Below are 12,560 nucleotides of genomic sequence, written 5' to 3'. Positions count from 1 at the left end.
CGTCACGTATTTTATCCTATTTTACATTGAAATACATCATGTTTCAGCAAAACTACTATTTATTTCTGAGAATATATTCATTCAGGCACAGTTTAGGTAAAATATACATGTGCTGTAACATTTTTTTTTAATTGAAAACGATTCGAAAAACACGTACCCTCTAGCCCTGTTCAAGGAGAAGACTGGGAGGAGCTGTTTGGTGCTTAAGACGATGACAAGGAAAATGATTTTGATGGATTTTAATGAAAATATTCAGAAAGACCCTGGCACTGTCAAGGAAAGTGGCTGCTGAAGGCTTCCGGGACATGGCAGAGGACGAGATTAGGGAGCTAATTGAAGAGCACGACACTGAGCTGACCGAGGAGGATCTACAGGAGTTAGTAGACTCAGGCAAGGAAGAGGAAGCGAAAGGGAAAGAGGATGAGGAAGAGGAAGAGCACCAAGAAATAACGTTGGAGAAGTTGGGGAGATGACCAGGAATATTGAGGCACTGAAAAACCTGGCCTAGAGTATGGACCCCTCCATGTACAGCACAGTACAGTTCAGTATTGTACATAGGAAGTGGAGGTGCAGTTATTCACAAAACATTTGTGTTTGTTGTCGGCAGTAGTGACGGAGGAGGCGGAGGAGGGAGCGAGTTGGGAGGAGTGGTGACCTTGGACGCGAGAGCAGGGACGAGATGCCAGCCAGTACATTACGGGTGTATTAATTGTTTTTATAGCTATTTTTGCATTTTAATATTAAATACTGTACATTACGTTTCAACAAAACTAGCATTTATTTCTGAGAACATGGAAATGTAATATTTTTGCTGAAATGATGTACGTATTACAGTGGAAAGTGACGAAAGCAATGACTCGCTTTCTTTCGTTCAAAAGATGTTACCGTAATCGCTTTTCGAATGGTTTTCAGTTGTGGGATTATAAGGCTAATGATTGGATAGAATATCATTGTAATACAGTACGAGTACAACAGTTTTTTAACTGAAAACCATTCAAAAAGCGATTACGGAAAAATCTTTTGAACAACGAAAGAAAGCGAAAGTCATTGTTTTCATAATTTTATCCCACTTTCCACTGTACAGTAATATGTACGTCATTTCAGCCAAAATATTACATTTCCATATTTATTTCAGAGAATACATTCATTCAGTCACAGTTAAGGTAAAATATACTTGTGATGTAATATTTTAATGAAAATATGGGTATCGCAGTTTTCTTTTGTATCAAATTTAATTAACAAAGATTGATGTTTCAAATGTAATGAACAAAAATTTATGTACAGTATCTATAAATAAACTTGAACAAATGAATACTTTGTTTTACATCGTCCTGTGTATACCATACCATGGATATGGCTACCTTGGGCTAGCTATGATGATGCAAGAGATCTGCCCTGGCAACTGTACCGACACTCACAGCTGGTGGTGTGTTGGTGCATCGTTTCCTTTGTTTACTGGTAGTTACTGGTAAATATTTTTCAACCTAACGAAACTATTACCCTTTTAGAGGTCGACCCCCAATTTTTTGCCAAATAATTTGGTCTTAAAAACTCGAACTACACACAGGTATATACGGTAAATAAGGACATAGGGGGCCAGGAGTTTTTTAGGGGGGGTGGGGGGGGGGGCAGCAAAAGTACACGGATTTTTAACATTCACGGGTATCTCTGTTACCTAACCCCCGCGTATGTTAAGGGCCGACTGTATATACAGGTTGACAATCCCTTATCCGAAATCCTTGGGACCAGATTAATTTCGGTTTTCGGAATTTTTCGGATTTCAGAATGCCCACCCGGGCACAGGTCACTGACCCACATTGGTGCCTGGTGGTTAAAATATAATACAGTGAACCCTCGCTTTACGCGGTTTCACTTTACACGTTTCTACATTTACGTAACGCGGTACCCTGCCAGTACCGGAATTCCCACTTTACGCGGTGCATCTACTCATATACGCGGGTGAAGTATAACTTTTTTATTTAGCTCATAAAATTCATACAAATTACCCGGCCAGAATATAATTTACAGTGTTGGAATTCTTACAATTTGATAATCATTTTGAATATAAGCATCATAGATTTTGCAGTAGACATACAAATTTTAGATCTAATGCAAGTATTTTGTTTACTCAGAGCAAATATGTTATCTTTTGTGCAAAATATATGACGTGTATATTCAAAATATTCCTGGTCTTGCAAGGAATCCAGCAATGTCAATTATATTATCCTAACTTTAGTCTGAGGTATTATTTATTACTAAAAATGTAAATATACTGTTATAACCCAATCATTTCTCTGGTAGGGAGGGAAGGTGGGGGTGAGGGGTAGGGAGGGAGAGAGGGACCCAGGGAGCAGGTGGGAAGAGGGGGGAGGTGGGGTATTTTGATTGACAGATAGTATTTGGGTAAGTATATTTTGTTTATTTATTGAAGTTATTTGTTTTAGCTCATAAAATTCATACAAATTACCGGGCCAGAATATAATTTACATTGCTGGAATACTTACAACTTGATGATCATTTTGAATATAAACATTATAGATTTTGCATTAGACATACAAATTTTAGATCTACTGAAAGTATTTTGTTTACTCTGAGCAAATGTTATCTTTTGTGCAAAATATATGATGTGTATATTCAAAATATTCCTGGTCTTGCAAGGAATCCAGCAATGTGAACTATATTATCCAAACTTTAGTGAGGTATTATTTATTACTAAAAAGGTAAATATTCTGGTTTCTCCTAAACATTTCTCTGGTAGGGAGGGAAGGTGGGGGGTGGGGGGAGGGAGGGACCGACCGACCCAGCTGGCTTGGTGGGAAGAGGGGGGAGGCAAGGTGGGGTGTTTTGATTGACAGATAGTGTCGTGAAGAATATTTTATTTTTTTTTATTAACTGAAGATATTTGTTTTAGCTCATAAAATTCATACAAATTACCCGGCCAGAATATAATTTACATTGCTGGAATTCTTACAATTTGATGATCATTTTGAATATACTGTAAACATCATAGATTTTGCATTGACATACAAATTTTAGATCTAATGTAAGAATTTTGTTTACTCTGAGTAAATATGTTATCTTTTGTGCAAAATATATGACATTTATATTCAAAATATTCCTGGTCTTACAAGGAATCCAGCAATGTCAATTATATTATCCTAACTTTAGTTTGAGGCATTATTTATGACTATACCTTAAAATCTAGTGGTTTTCTCCCAAACATTTCTCAGAGAGGGAAGAGCCAGCGAGTGTGAGAAGAGGGGGAGGGAGTCGAGTCCATTATTTGAATGGACATTAACTTGGCGACTGTATTTCTCTTAAATATTAATTGTGTGCATGTACCATCATAAAATTAAGATGTTATTTTTACTAGAACATAGGTATTGTGTCGGAAAAAGTGGAGTTTGGGGGTCAGCCGGTCTCTATTTCATTTAATCCCAAATGTTATGTTGTTCACTTTACGCGTTTCTCGCGTAAAGCAGGCCTCCGTGGGTTCAATTGTGGGTTCAATTGACCGCGTAAAGTGAGGGTTCACTGTAATAATAATAATTATAATAATAATAATAATAATAATAATAATAATAATAATAATAATAATAATTCATAGGTCTAGGTCGTGTTTCTCACTTTTGATCTTTTTTTCATTCTTGTATTTCTTTATTATTATTATTATTATTATTATTTTATTATTACAGTATTACCCCGCTTTACACGGTTTCACTTTCCGCGATTTCTCATTTACTCTCATTTACGGTACCTTGCCAGAACCGGACTTTCAGGACTTTCACTTTCTGCGGTGCATCTACTCATATACGCAGTGAAGTATAATTTTATCTTTTTTTTTATTTAGCTCATAAAATTCATACAAATTACCCTGTCAGAATATAATTTACATTGCTGGAATTCTTACAATATGATGATCATTTTGAATATAAACATGATGGATTTTGCATTAGACAAACAAATTTTATATCTAATGTAATAATTTGGTTTATACAAAGCAAATATTTTATCGTTTGTGCAAAATATATGAAGTTTACATTCAAAATATTCCCTGGCCTGCAAGGAATCTAGAAATGTCAATTATATTATCCTAACTTTAGTCTGGGTTATTATTTATTACTAAAAATGTAAATATACTATTTTCTCCCAATCACTTCTCTGGTAGGGAGGGAAGGTGCGGGGTAGGGGGTAGGAAGGGAGGGAGGGCGGAGGTGGAGTATTTTGATTGACAGAGTGTCCTTGAAGAATATTTCTTTGTTTATTTACTGAAGATACAGCTAGACCCCGACTTACGACCGTCGGGACTTACGACTGCTGCAGATTTTTTATTAAATTTATTTATTTTTTTTTCAAATGACACACATTTTCTATATCGAAACGTTTCCAGTTAATGTAGTCTCCATGTATAATTAGAAAATTATGGGGGCCCCATGCGCATTAAGCTGAGACTACATTAAAGGTAAGTGCTCAGTCACACTGTATCCATTCCTTATTATTTATTACTTTCACTGTACTGTATCCATTCCTCATTATTCATTACTTTTACTGTACTGTATTTCATTGTAGATAGATTAAAAAAAAAAAAAAAAATTTTTTTATCTATGTCGGACTTACGACCTGGATTTGGGTCCCTAACCCCGTCGTAAGTCGGCATCTATCTGTATTTGTTTTAGCTCATAAAATTCATACAAATTACCCGGCCAGAATATAATTTAAATTGCTGGAATTCTTACAATATGATGATCATTTTGAATAAAAACATCACGGATTTTGCATTAGACATACAAATTTTAGATCTAATGTAATAATTTGGTTTACACAAAGCAAATATTTTATCTTTTGTGCAAAATATATGAAGTTTACATTCAAAATATTCCCTGACCTGCAAGGAATCCAGAAATGTCAATCATATTATCCTAACTTTAGTCTGAGGTATTATTTATTACTAAAAGTTAAAATCTAGTTTTTTCACCCAAACATTTCTCTGGTAGGGAGGGAAGGTGGGGGGTGGGGGGAGGGTTGGGACCGACGGACCCAGCTGGTGTGAGTGTGAGGAGGGGGGGAGGCAAGGTGGGGTACTTTGATTGACAGATAGTGTCGTGAAGAATATTTTTTTTTTTTTATTACCTGAAGATATTTGTTTTAGCTCATAAAATTCATACAAATTACCCGGCCAGAATATAATTTACATTGCTGGAATTCTTACAATATGATGATCATTTTGAATATAAACATCATGGATTTTGCATTAGACATACAAATTTTAGATCTAATGGAATAACTTGGTTTACACAAAGCAAATATTTTATCTTTTGTGCAAAGTATATGAAGTTTACATTCAAAATATTCCCTGACCTGCAAGGAATCCAGAAAAGTCAATTATATTATCCTAACTTTAGTCTGAGGTATTATTTATTACTAAACGTTAAAATCTAGTGTTTTCACCCAAACATTTCTCAGAGAGGTAGGAGCTAGTGAGCTGGGAAGAGGGGGGAGGGGGATTTGAGTCCATTATTCGAATGGACATTAACCTGGCGACTGTATTTCTCTTAAATATTAATTGTGTGAGCATACCATCATAAAATTTAGATGATATTTTTACTACAACATAGGCATTGTGTCGGAAAAAGTGGAGTTTGGGGGTCGGGCTAGTCTCTATTGGAATTAATCCCATATGTTCTGTTGTTCACTTAACGTGGTTTTCACTTTCCGCTTTCCGCGGTACCCTGTGGGTTCAATTGACCGCGGAAATCGGGGTACTACTGTACAGTATTATTGTTATTATTATTATTATTGTTATCATTCTTATTATATATTCGTGTATTTTTTATTAAAATTTATATTTACTATGATTAATTATTATTATTACTGTATTATCATTATTATTATTATTATTATAATTATTATTACTATTACATTTTCACCCCCCAGGCCCCGATGTGGGTCAGTGACCTGTGCCTGGGTGGGCTGATACCCAAAAAAAAAAAAAAAAAAAAAAAAAAAAAAAAATGCTCCTAAAAAAACTTTCAGTTTTCAGAGCTTTTCGGTTTTCGGAATTTCGGATAAAGGGTTGTCAACCTGTATGTATATGTGTGTGGTATATATATATATATATATATATATATATATATATATATATATATATATATATAGAAATACAGTCATGCGCCGGTTAACGTCCTAGATACGTTCTTGGAAACGTGACGTTAACCGAAATGGACGTTGTGTGATCATCACATAAACTTTGTATTTATACTTACGTGTATGTGGAATACTATATACGTACATATACACTTTTACTCTTAAATCACTGCAGTAATGTAATACAAGTGATTAATTTTTATCTCTTGTGCAAAATACATGACTTTTATATTAAAATTATTCACTGTTTTACAAGGATTCCAGCAACGCTGGGCAGATGGGGGAGAGGGGAGCAGTTTGACAGTTGGCATAGGCCCAGGTCTGATGCGTGTATATTTATCAGTTCTTAAGTGACTAAGCTTCTGTCTTATAAAAAGCCAGTGAAATGACCTGGATGAATATAATTTACATTGCTGGGATTCTTGTAAGATGTTGATTTATTTAAATATAAACAACCTATAATTCGCACTAGACATAACAATTTTAGTACCGTAATCAAATTAGTATATTAGCACTCCAGCTTTGCACTAAAGTCATTTACAGTACAGTGACCCCTCGTTCAACGAACGCCTCGGTTAACGAAATTTCGGTTAACGAACTGCCTTCCATAAGGATCTTCAATTCGGTTAACGAACAAAAATTCGGTTAACGAATTTCTTACGAACGGACCTCAACATGTTTTCGCTTGCACTGACCGGGCAACCAGCTTTAGTATCAGTCCGCCAATACATTAATTGGTTCTAGGGCTTAAATTCCTTACTATTTTAGTAAATATCAAGAAGTTTATACTATTCAATAATTTTAAAAGTTTAATATTAACTTTTTTAGTCATTTTAACAATTATTGAACATAATTGAAGGTAAAGAAACTAGTTTCTGGCGTGCCATCCAGCCTGTTAACACACCAGACAGGCGTTAGTCTCTCTCTGTTTTCAGTGGAGGTAACATCTTGCTTGAGACTCTCTTCAACTAAATGCTTTTTTTCTGTGTTTCCAAGCAAATTATTGGTCATTTTGAAATATATTTTACATATTGACAATATGTAATGCAGTGCAGTGTTGATTTAAAGAAAATAATCTTGAAATACACCAAGAGAACTAAAATTTTATGGATGAAATGGTGCCATGGGGTGACTTCTCTTCCACCCCAATGCCTTTTTTTCTTCCTTCTCCTCCACCCCCATTCTAATTCCCATTATCATCATCATCATCCAGGAGCATTCTACATACACACCTCAAAGTAAATGAACTTTTCTACCATTTTTGTTGAATTTAGGAATTTTCGGTGAGCTGGAACCAATTACCCAAAAACCCATTGAAACAATGGTTTCGGTTAACGAACTTTTCGGTTAACGAACGACCTTCTGGAACGGATTGCGTTCGTTAACCGAGGGGTCACTGTATTTCTTTTACGTTTCTTTTAGTATGGTGTGCATGTAAATGGATGAAAATAAATGAAGAAATTTATGTAAATCTACCCAAAAATACAGTTGAAAAACTTTATATTATAAAATGTATTACATCATTGTACACTAATGTACTACAATTTTTATCTCGAGCAAAATATATGACGTATATATTCAAATTAATCTCTGTCTTGCAAGGATTCCAGCAATGCAAATTATAATCTCCTAACTTTAGTATGAGATATTATATAAAATAAACACCTTAAAGAATAAAGTTATCACCACTCTTTTGTCTGGGAACACAAGGAGGGAGGTAGCCAGCGAGCGTGGGGGGAACAGGGGGGAGGTGAGGTGACAGAGTGTGGTGTTTGTTATATATTTGAGATAAGATGTGACAGTTGGCGCTGAAGGCCTACGTGTTTATTTATCATTACTTAAGAGTGACTAAGCTCTTCTCATAATTTGCCACCTAAACGACCTGGGTGAATATAACTTACATTGCTGGGATTCTTGTAAGATAGTGATTTATTTGAATACCTGTATAAACAATCTATATTTGCAATAGACATAACAATTTTAGCATATGTACAGTACAGGTTTGCACTTAGGTCCATTGTTAACCGAGGGACCACTGTATTGCAGTGTACTTGTACTGTACAATATTGACTAAATTCACTAGATAAAGTACACAACTAATGGTTGGTAAAACTTGTCAAGTAAGTGAGTGTCAAGTCTGTCAGTATGAGTGGCACGTGTGAGTGCTTGTGTCCCCCATCATAGGAGTCCGTTTTCTCTCGCTCAGGACGCCTGAGTCCTCCGTTTTCTCTCTTAATCAGAGCGCACCAGAGACTTCGTTATGCCTTAGTAATGACACAGAATTTGAAATTGCAACAGGCAACCAGATATGTCTGATTACAGCAAATGTGTTATTGTCAATTTGTAGGTGAAAGATTTTATCCTCAATAGATGTTGGTTAACATTACACCTGGAGGCAAATGCTTAAAAAAGGCCTAAGGAAAGAAGCATATTCCTTTAACACATAATATCTGACCAGTATGGGGAAGATCATCGTGTCTCCATTAGGGGGTCGTGGAGTGGTGGTCCAGGCGTCATGTGAAATTTTGGGGGCACGGACGAGGCGCGATCGGACGTTAACCGGCCATGACTGTGTATATATATGTATATATGTATGTATATATGTATATATATATATATATATATATATATATATAAATATATATATATATATATATATTATATATATATATATAATATATAATATATATATATATATATATATATATATATATATATATATATATATATATATATATATATATATATATATAATATTATTATTTTTACCCGCTTAACCGGTTTCACTTAACGCTGCTGCATATACGCTGTGCCTTGCCAAAGCTGAACTTTCACTTAACGCGGATTTTTCCCCACATATACAGTGAGTGTCCGAGACCTATTTTTAGATTTGCCCACCCGCCACCCTGCCTGACTGCCTGTTTTAGCTCATAAAATTCATACAAATTAACAGGCCAGAATATATTTTTACATTTGAATTCTATAATTTGGTGATCATTTTGAATATAAACATCATATATTTTGCTTTAAACTTACAATTTTTATATAAAAATTTAGGTAACTATGGTATCTTTTGTGCAAAATATATGACATTTATATTCAAATACCTGGTCTTAAGGAATCCAGCAATGTCAATTATATTATCCTAACTTTAGTTTGAGGTATTATTTATTAAAATTTAGTGGTTATCCCACACATCTCCTTGGGACGGTTGGGGGGAGGGAGGGACCGAACCGACCATCTGTTACCCAATGAAGAATTATTTTATTTTTTTATTAACTGAAGATATTTGTTTTAGCTCATAAAATTCATACAAATTACCCGTCAGAATATAATTTACATTGCTGGAATTTTATAATTTGTGATCATTTGAATATAAACATCATATATTTTGCTTTAAACTTACAATTTTGATAATTTTTTCAGGTAACTATGGTATCTTTTTGTGCAAAATATATGACATTTAATTCAAAATACTCTGGTTTTACAAGTGAATCCAGCAATGTCAATTATATTATCCTAACTTAATTGAGGCATTATTTAATACTAAATGTTAAAAACCTGGTAGGGAGGATTGGTGGGGGTGGGGAGGTTGGGACGACCGCGGCTGCTGGAAGAGGCAAGGTGGGGTACTTTGATTGACAGATAGTGTCGTGAAGATTATTTTTTTATTAACTGAAGATATTTGTTTTAGATCATAAAATTCATACAAATTACCGGTCAGAATATAATTTACATTGCTGGAATTCTTATAATTTGGTGATCATTTTGAATATAAACATCATATATTTTTGCTTTAAACTACAATTTTAGATAAAAAATTTTTCTCTAGGTAACTATGTTATCTTTTGTACCAAAATATATGACATTTATATTCAAAATATTCTCTTACAAGGAATCCAGCAATGTCAATTATATTTTCCCTAACTTAGTTTGAGGTTATCCACACATCTCCTTGGGACGGTTGGTGGGGGTGGGGGGAGGAGGACGACCGACCATCCTGTTAGCAAGCTTGTGTAGTGTGAGAGGGGAGAGTTGAGTCCATTATTTGAATGGACATTAAGTTAGCGACTATATTTCTATTTCTCTTAAGTATTAATTATTGTGCATGTACCATCATAAAATTAAGATGTTATTTTTACTACAACATAGGTATGTGCCTTCAAAAGTGGAGTTTGGGGGTCGGGCCGGTTTCTATTGGAATTAATCCCATATGTTCTGTTGTTCCTTAACAGTTTCCTTAGCAGGACCCTCTGGGTTCAATTGACCCTTAAGTGAAACTAAATTATATATATATATATATATATATATATATATATATATATATATATATATATATATATATATATATATATATATATATATATATATATATATATATATATATATATATATATATATATATATATATATATATATATATATCATAACCAAGAAGAAAACCAAGAAAGCTTGTATTCACACCAAACACCCACATATATATATATATATATATATATATATATATATATATATATATATATATATATATATATATATATATATATATATATATATATATATATATATATATATATATATATATATATATATATATACAGTACTACCCGCCTAACGAGGTTTTCATAACGTTTTTTACATACGCAGTGCCTCTGAAAACAACTCTGAAGAATGTCTTGAATAAAACCCGAAAGCTAAAGTGCTCCGTTGTTCCCATTTCCCGTGTAATTTTATCAAGAATTTATCTTATCCACGTTTCATTGTGGATTTACATAAAAAAATATATATATATATATATATATATATATATATATATATATATATATATATATATATATATATATATATATATATATATATATATATATATATATATATATATATATATATATATCCTTTAAAAACAAAAATTTAAATTTTGCGCCATTTTCGATATTCCCCTATGCGGTGCAGCAAACAGACGCCACCCTTTCCCGCCTCAGACACCTGCTGCTCCGAGAAGCCTCAGTCCAGATGTGCCTACCGTACTGTGAACGCTACTGCAATTACCTCTTCTGTTTGTCCTCCCACATGCATTCCACATGGCTCCGGGATGTAAGCCAGCCTCATCAAAGGCAAATATTACTAGCAAAGACTCTAAAGTGACCAAGAGATCAAGAATAGTGATGACCTTAATGGAAAAAACAGTTTTATTTGACAAGCTCAGCAGTCGTAAGAGCTATGGCTCGAGATGTGGTGAAGACTGACAATTCATTTGTGTCTTTTGTCAGAATACAAGTCTTCAAGTGGAGGAATGTGAGTGGAAGAGGACTGTGCTGGCTGGCGTGACTGTGTGAGGGTGTGCAGACGCCGGGACAGCAGGGAGAGGCTGGCAATGCGGGTGTTGCCGACCTCAGCGAAATATAATTGTTTTTAGTTACTTGTAAATAATTTTTTTTGTATATAACTGTGTTTACGTTTTTCCATTATTATACTACAATATGATTAGTTTCAAATAATTATGTTAGTAAATGGCGTGGCAGTGCATTAGTCATCAGTGTGACCACTGGGCCGTGAGTGGAGAGCATGGCGTGGTTAAGTGCATGACCTACCTGAGCTGTTTGGTGGCCACAGGTACAGTGATTCCTAAAAGAGTATTTGCGGTTTTGGCTGTTCGCGGGGGTTATAGGAACGTAATTCCCGTGAAAAACACAGGATTACTGTACTGTACTTGTACAGTGTGGTATGCTATAACGAACTGATCCTACTACGAATATTCCTATAACGAACGGTTTTACCTATAAAATTGAGAATGCTATAACGAACGCAACTCCTACAACGAACGAGGATGAATACGGGACTATTTCGCCTGGCGCATGAATATTGTTGTACCGCGACCCACAACAAGAGCGTCAGGCGCCATCTTTGTCTCATTGTGTAGCCAGTGCACCACTCATTGTTGAAATTTCGTCTTTTGATGTGGAAATTCGCGTTATTTGTATAACTATTTTGTTATACAAGTATACAATTGTAACAATGAATCGTCCAAAGAGAGTGAGAAAGCTAATAACCCTTGAAACTAAGAAAGAAATTATAAAGAAACGTGAGAATGGAAGAAGCATTGCGAAACTTAGTGATGTATGGGATGGCTAAATCGACTATATGTACGATTTTGAAGAATAAAGAGGAGTTAAAAACTGTGCAAGTGGCTAAGGGAATCTTTAGACTTAGCAAAGCAAGGTGTAATGTGGTTGAAGAGAAGGAAAATTTACTCTTAGTGTGGATAAAGGAGAAAGAAATGGCAGGTGGTAACATTAGTGAAGCTATAATTTGTGAGAAGGCTAAACAATTGTTTGAGGACCTTAAAGCCAAGACTCCCAGTGGAAGTGATAGTGCTGTGCCAGTGTTTAGGGGTACCTGCATGCTGAATAACACTA

The 12,560-nt window shown here is 34.6% G+C and overlaps 1 protein-coding gene across 1 annotated transcript in view; it reads right to left on the bottom strand.

Annotated features, from left to right (window-relative positions):
- LOC121880004 (ATP-dependent RNA helicase DDX54-like) overlaps positions 1-12,560 on the bottom strand; it is a 157,859-nt gene that overhangs the window by 35,989 nt on the left and 109,310 nt on the right. The gene's annotated exons all lie outside the window — the stretch shown is intronic.

This window comes from Homarus americanus, unplaced genomic scaffold (genome assembly GCF_018991925.1).
Source record: "Homarus americanus isolate GMGI-L3 unplaced genomic scaffold, GMGI_Hamer_2.0 scaffold30108, whole genome shotgun sequence".
Classification (NCBI taxonomy): Eukaryota; Metazoa; Arthropoda; class Malacostraca; order Decapoda; family Nephropidae; genus Homarus; species Homarus americanus.
The sequence above is the reverse complement of the archived record's forward strand: the minus strand, read 5'-3'. Positions and strand labels throughout refer to the sequence as shown.